The sequence below is a fragment of the Cydia strobilella genome, chromosome 16 (genome assembly GCF_947568885.1).
Source record: "Cydia strobilella chromosome 16, ilCydStro3.1, whole genome shotgun sequence".
NCBI lineage: Eukaryota > Metazoa > Arthropoda > Insecta > Lepidoptera > Tortricidae > Cydia > Cydia strobilella.
Window position 1 is genome coordinate 14,165,763 of NC_086056.1, and position 6,688 is coordinate 14,172,450.

Here is a 6,688-nt window from a genome sequence, read left to right on the forward strand (position 1 = left end):
AGAAAGAATATTCATATAAAATTTGGGCAGCATAGGATTTTTTCTCTTTCACTCTTATAAATTTCGGTATTTCGCCATCGCCTACCTATGATGCCACCCGGTCGGTGATAAGGACAAAGCATGGCACTATTTTCTCTTTCCTCTTATAGGAATCGCAATAAGACTATCTTTCTCTATCAAAGAGTGTCAGGCCCTTGGAATGCTAGGATGTTCACCTAATTATTATTTCTCTAACCAGTTCCGTAATAAGCTCGCCTTACACTTCTTTACAGTTAAGGGCTGCGGGGCCAAAAGCCACCGTCAAAAAGGTTGGATATTAATTATCGATGGGTCACTACCTCCTGAAGTAGATAAATCACCGGGTAATTGCGTCGGCGCAGACGAAGCTGCTTTAATGGCGACCATTCGTTTTGGACCACGTATGGGTTTAGGGATCCGCGGGTAAGTGGTGTATCTGCAGTAAGTTTTATTTTATGACGTAGGAGGCAAGCAGTCGAATCACCTGATGGTAAGCTATTACCGTCGCCATGGACGCCTGCAACACCAGATGAGTTGTAAGTGTTGCCAGCCTTTGAGATAAGAGTAGGTATACGCTCTTTTCTTGACTAATATAAATTGACGATGATTACGATATAGAACAAAGTAGGTGTTACAAAAAAATTGCTTAATATTCCTTAATAGATGGAAAAATAAAAGACTTGGATGGATAACCTTAGGAGTTGAACGGGAATCGACGATGCCACGCTAGGCAGAAAAACTGCAAATAGATAAGAGTTCCAGACTGTGGTAGCCGACATCCGAAGAGGATATGGCACCTAAAGAAGAAGAATATTCCTTAAATTTTGCATATAAATTATCACATTTACAATCGGGTCTAACGCTAACTTATTTTGTTTACCTTTATTTAGCGACGTTTCGACAGGTTTCACTGGTCGTGGTCGCGGCTAACTGACGTCTCAGCAAAATGTCAGAACAGAGATTTGTGTGACTACCCGACGAAGTGCATGAAAAAGTTTGGGGTAGACATCACATTTTTTTGCATAATTTGCTGTAATTTATTGGTACTTACCATAAATTATATTACTCTCCTAAACTTTTGTAATATGAACGACTCCCGCTTAACAGTTTTTTTACAAGGGAAATTACAATTTTATTATAAGAATTATAGCATAAATCATTATAATATTGAAGCTTCTGTTTCTAATGATCATTAAATTGCAGTTAGAGAAAGTAACGATGTTAACACATGGTGTGCGTACGCCTCACCGCACCGGTGTGTGAGCGAGACAGCTCTTTTCACGTATACAGGTGGATTTTTAAATGAGGCAAGTGCAAGAAACCACGCTAATACAAAAGCCAAAATATGTAGGTAGTCTTAGGAGACCATCTTAATTTTTTTAAGTAGGTACTGAATAGTGAATTTTGACATTTAGTTACCTAAGTACATATTTTGGAAAAATGTACAGAAACTACAGAATCCTCAAAAATTACAATATTTTTTTATCCCAATAGATCCCATTTTTATACAGGATCAAATCTTAAGGGGCCCACTGATTATCAGTCCGCCGAACGATATCAGCCTGTCAATTAAAACAAAAATTTGACAGTTTCGAACAACTGACAGACCGATATCGTCCGGCGGACTGGTAATCAGTGGGCTCCTTAAGAGACCAACCCTGGTTATACCAAACCAGGCATTAGAAAAACCACAAATGAAGAAAACGTTTACTTACTTTATCTTTCATACATTTTTATTTAATCCATGCAGCTCTCCATCCATCCATCCAGTTCCGTGGCGGAGCGTGTGAAGACCGCCTTAGAGAAGGCATGAAGTAACAGTTCGCTAATGAGACGGTAATTAATGCATGATTTAAAGGTTTTGACGCGGTCCAACTGTTTTGTAATGGTGGGCAGTTTGTCGGCACCTACATTTATTATAGGCTTAAGTTTTAAATGAACCGTTCAAGTGTAAGTCAACCTATGACACTGAGGATACACTGAGGGTTCTTTCATTTTCTTTTGTTTTTAGTACAGCCGATGAAACTTGACTAAAATTTCTCGCACTAGTGCGTAAAAGAGCGCTTTTCGTGCATATGTCGAAAGTTTAAAGGGCCATATGTACTGTAAAACGTTGTACGATACACGTGCGAATAGGTAATTCGCAATTCGTGTCGATTTAAAACACTCCCTGCGGTCGTGTTTTAATTTATCGCCACTCGTTTCGCATTTCCTCTTTTCCGCACTTGTATCGTAAATAACTATTTCTGATACCAGTAATGTCATAGAAACACAGTTTCGTCTTACACAGTGAATTCTTAATAGTCCATGGAAGTAGAGAGTAAATATTTATTTTCATTGGGGGCACAAAATACAAATAGGTAGGTACGACTAAAATTGTGGATCCCACTAATTGGCCAATACCAATCGATTCTCGATATTTTACCGCTCGTATTTCAAAAATATAATTTTATCATTTTCCACAGATTTTTGAGTGACAAAACGGAGCGCTCGAGCGTACCTTGAGACAAGCTACCTAGTTGCTTCATAAGCTTCATGCCGCTTGTCATGTATTTGTAGTAAATTTCTCAGCTGATATGTTTCCTGAAGTTACTTTTGATTAAAACACTCACCTGACATTTGATCTACCCGAACCCGATCCTTTGCATGATTCTATAAGCACTGTAGATCTTTGCGAGTAGAACTTTGATTTGAATACTAACCTGACATGTGCTGGGTTGATCTGCTTAATCCTCGTATGTTTCTATAAACACTGTAGATTTTATCGAGTAGAACTCCCTGTCATAAGAAAACACATGTTGTCATGCAATTTAACAAAGATTAATCGGTCGTAATTGCCTGCCTGAGCAGATACGATCTAGACTTTACACTTTACGAGATCTAAACGGAGTCTCCAAGCCGGCGCCTTTGGGTAATTATGCAATTTATATGTCATAGATTTTAGATGGATTGGCAGATAGAGGCGGCCTAGCGGAATGGCGTGCGATTTCTGGTGAGTATCAGGATGGCGGGTGTACATCAACTGGAGCTGCGGGCTCTCTGGAGTTTAAAGAGCACATTGCTCCAATTTTGGCGCACATTTGGCACATTGCTAGCACTAACTCCTGACGTATACCGCAGCTCCATTTGTTGATGTACACCCGCCATCCTGATACTCACCGATTTTTGAACCAAATGTCGTGGGTTCAAACCAAGGCCTTGACTATTGAGTGTGTATTGTATTCTTTGGTTCAAACCCCGACTTGTGGCATTGAGCCTTTCGTACACGCCTCTTTGTGGTAAAGGAAAAAATCGTGAGAAATCGGACTAAAATAAATCCTAATAAGGGGGCCAATGGCAAGTCGCATTCGTGCTATATTGCCTGTGCTAATTCTTTGGATAAGGTTGCTGAGCGGCTCCCCATGAGAGCCGTGATAAAATGACGGGGCAACACTTGGAAGATAACGATGAAAGATAGTATATATGAGGACAATTTTTAAGGTCAATGTAGAGAAGACGTCTATACTCTCTTTCATCGCTTTTAACTCTTGCGTTTGTACACTACACATACTTCACTTACAGAAGGTCGGTAGAGCAGTAGTGTAGCATGTAGCCCTTCCTTTCTGGCTGTGTCTGAGCGACGTACCTATACAAAGACATCATATTATAATATGATATTATCAAACATCGTATTGGTTATAACAAAGATATTTGATGACCGGTCTGGCGTAGTGGGTAGTGACTCTTCCAGTTTGGCTATGAAGTCGATGGTCCTGGGTTCGAATCCGGGCAAAAAAGGGCATTTATTTGTGTGATGAGCACTGATATTTGTTCCTAAATCGTGTTTAATATGTGTTTTCTATGTATTTAAGTATTAATTTTATATATATCGATGTCGAAGTACCCACTGTGCCTTCTTGAGCTTACCGTGGGGTTCAGTCAATTTGTGTGAGAATTTCCAATAACTATTTATATGTAATCGTATTGAATCGCATCTACCGCTTTACTCATTCTTTCCAAGGATAGGGTCATTAGCATCGATGCAGCTAATGGCTTTCTGGAACCAGTCATTGAAACAAATAAGATAATATTACTAGGGTACTTGTGTTGACTTCCATTCCTATTCCGGAATTTAAAAAGAACATTAATGCCTACCGTTAGGTAATACTATCTAGGATTTAAATATAATATTATGCATACCGATTACTATTATGTGCTGGCAGTTATAAGCAGATATCCCACCGAAGAATCGTGCGAAAACCTAACGGGGTCCACTAATTATCAATCCGCCGGACGACTTTGGCCTGTCAGTTGTTCGGAACTGTCCAATTTTCGTTCTGTGTCAAAATATTTTCAATCAAGGGCCTGACACTCTTTGATAGAGAAAGATAGTCTTATTGCGATTCCTGTAAGAGGAAAGAGAAAAATACTGCCATGCTTTGTCTTTATCAACGACCGGGCATGTTTTCATGGTCGGGTTATGGCGTCATAGCAAGGAGGCGATGGCGAAATACCGAAATTTATAAGAGTGAAAGAGAAAAAGGATTATACTGCCATACATGAAAATTCGTGATGGGCTCAGAGAGGAAAATGAGGACTACGTTTGTATGAAAAGGCGATTTCGCGCGGGTCCTCCACTTTCGTCTTAAACCATTTAAGGTGTGCGAGTGTTTTAGGACATTGTCAAAGATAGATATAACTCCGTAATAGATGTTTACAGTCTAAGGAAAAAACGTGCCTCGAAAATCAAGAAAATTTGATTCTCGTTCAGAGGGCGCCACTAGTTTTGGCCCACTGTCGTATAGATGGCGTTGACTGTTTCGTTTGTTATTTAACAATTTTAACGCATATCAGTGAAAGAACATGGGTCAAAATCATAAAAATAATTAATGCATTTAAAAAAAATCATTTATCTATATTTAAATACATTTTATTGTATTTTTATAAATCTTAATTTTTAGTTTTAAAGTGTGTCGACAGATGGCAGTGAATTTACTGGGGTTACAAAATTTACTATGACAGTACCGCTCTAGTATAAGTTACTCTATGACATTGTAAAAGCCTCGACTTTAAAATGTTTAAAAAGAACTTTCTTCTAATCGTACAACAAGCGACATCTATCAAATGATGATACAAACTGATAGTGAGAAACTCCGGCTTAGAATTACAAGTGCGTTAAACGCTTCTTAGATGGCGCTGACATTAGAACATGGCGGTGCACGGTTCGGGTACGTGCGTACTTTTTAACCCCCTACTCTTTGGTGCACGGTCTTGATTTGATCTTGATGTGGTCTTGATATAATAAAAGTTATTTGGTTTTCAACGTTCCAGTCATGGAGACTATATAAAGGAGCCAAATCTCTATGTATGAAAAGTGTCCATCAAAAAACAGTAATTAGGCGGCGCCACCATACACCGAAATACTACCAAAAGCAACCTACGTAATTTAGTCGGGTTTGTTGCCTTATATCATAGAGTAACTTATACTAGAGCGGTACTGTCATAGTAAATTTTGTAACCCCAGTAAATTCACTGCCATCTGTCGACACACTTTAAAACTAAAAATTAAGATTTATAAAAATACAATAAAATGTATTTAAATATAGATAAATGATTTTTTTTAAATGCATTAATTATTTTTATGATTTTGACCCATGTTCTTTCACTGATATGCGTTAAAATTGTTAAATAACAAACGAAACAGTCAACGCCATCTATACGACAGTGGGCCAAAACTAGTGGCGCCCTCTGAACGAGAATCAAATTTTCTTGATTTTCGAGGCACGTTTTTTCCTTAGACTGTAAACATCTATTACGGAGTTATATCTATCTTTGCTTATATGGTTCATGTTATACTCATGTCCCAGAGCCTAACTAGCGCCACCGGAGAGATTAGGAACTATAATTTACAGCTGAAAGCTGGTCACTTTTGCATTAGTTCTGCCATAAGAGATTGTCGTCCTTTCTATACCGTCCATAGTTTCAGTCTTGCCAGATCATGGAGACTGTATAAAGGAGCCAAATCTCTATGTATGAAAAGTGTCCATCAAAAAACAGTAATTAGGCGGCGCCACCATACACCGAAATACTACCAAAAACAACCTACGTAATTTGGTCGGGTTATTTGTTGCCTTATATGGTTCATATTATACTCATGTCCCAGAGCCTAACTAGCTCCACCGGAGAGATTAGGAACTATTATTTAAAGCTGAAAGCGGTCACTTTTGTAACAATTCTGCCATAAGAGATTGGCATCCTTTCTATACCATCCATATGCCAGATGTTTGACGTTGACACATTATTGACAGTTAACTTGACACCTTTGGTTGACACCATGTTGACATTGACATGACACTAACACTACCAGTGTTGCCAGATCGTACCTTTTAGTACGATTTTACGTACTTTTTGAATAGCATACGTACTTAAAACGTATCCCGCCCAAAACTGTACTAAAATCGTACGTTTTGGCTAAACCGCACATTTTAGTACGATTTTACGTACTTTTCGTATGAGCGGTTCAAAAATATGCTAAAATGGCGTAGAAATAATAGTGACAGACCAAAAAAGTACGATTTATTTGCGTAAATATTTGTGACTTTTTTGTTTTGGTATTTTTGTACCTTACTATTTTGCGTATTTTCGTGGATGATCAGTTTAAAAAAATCGCCCGTTTCTAAAACACTTCTGC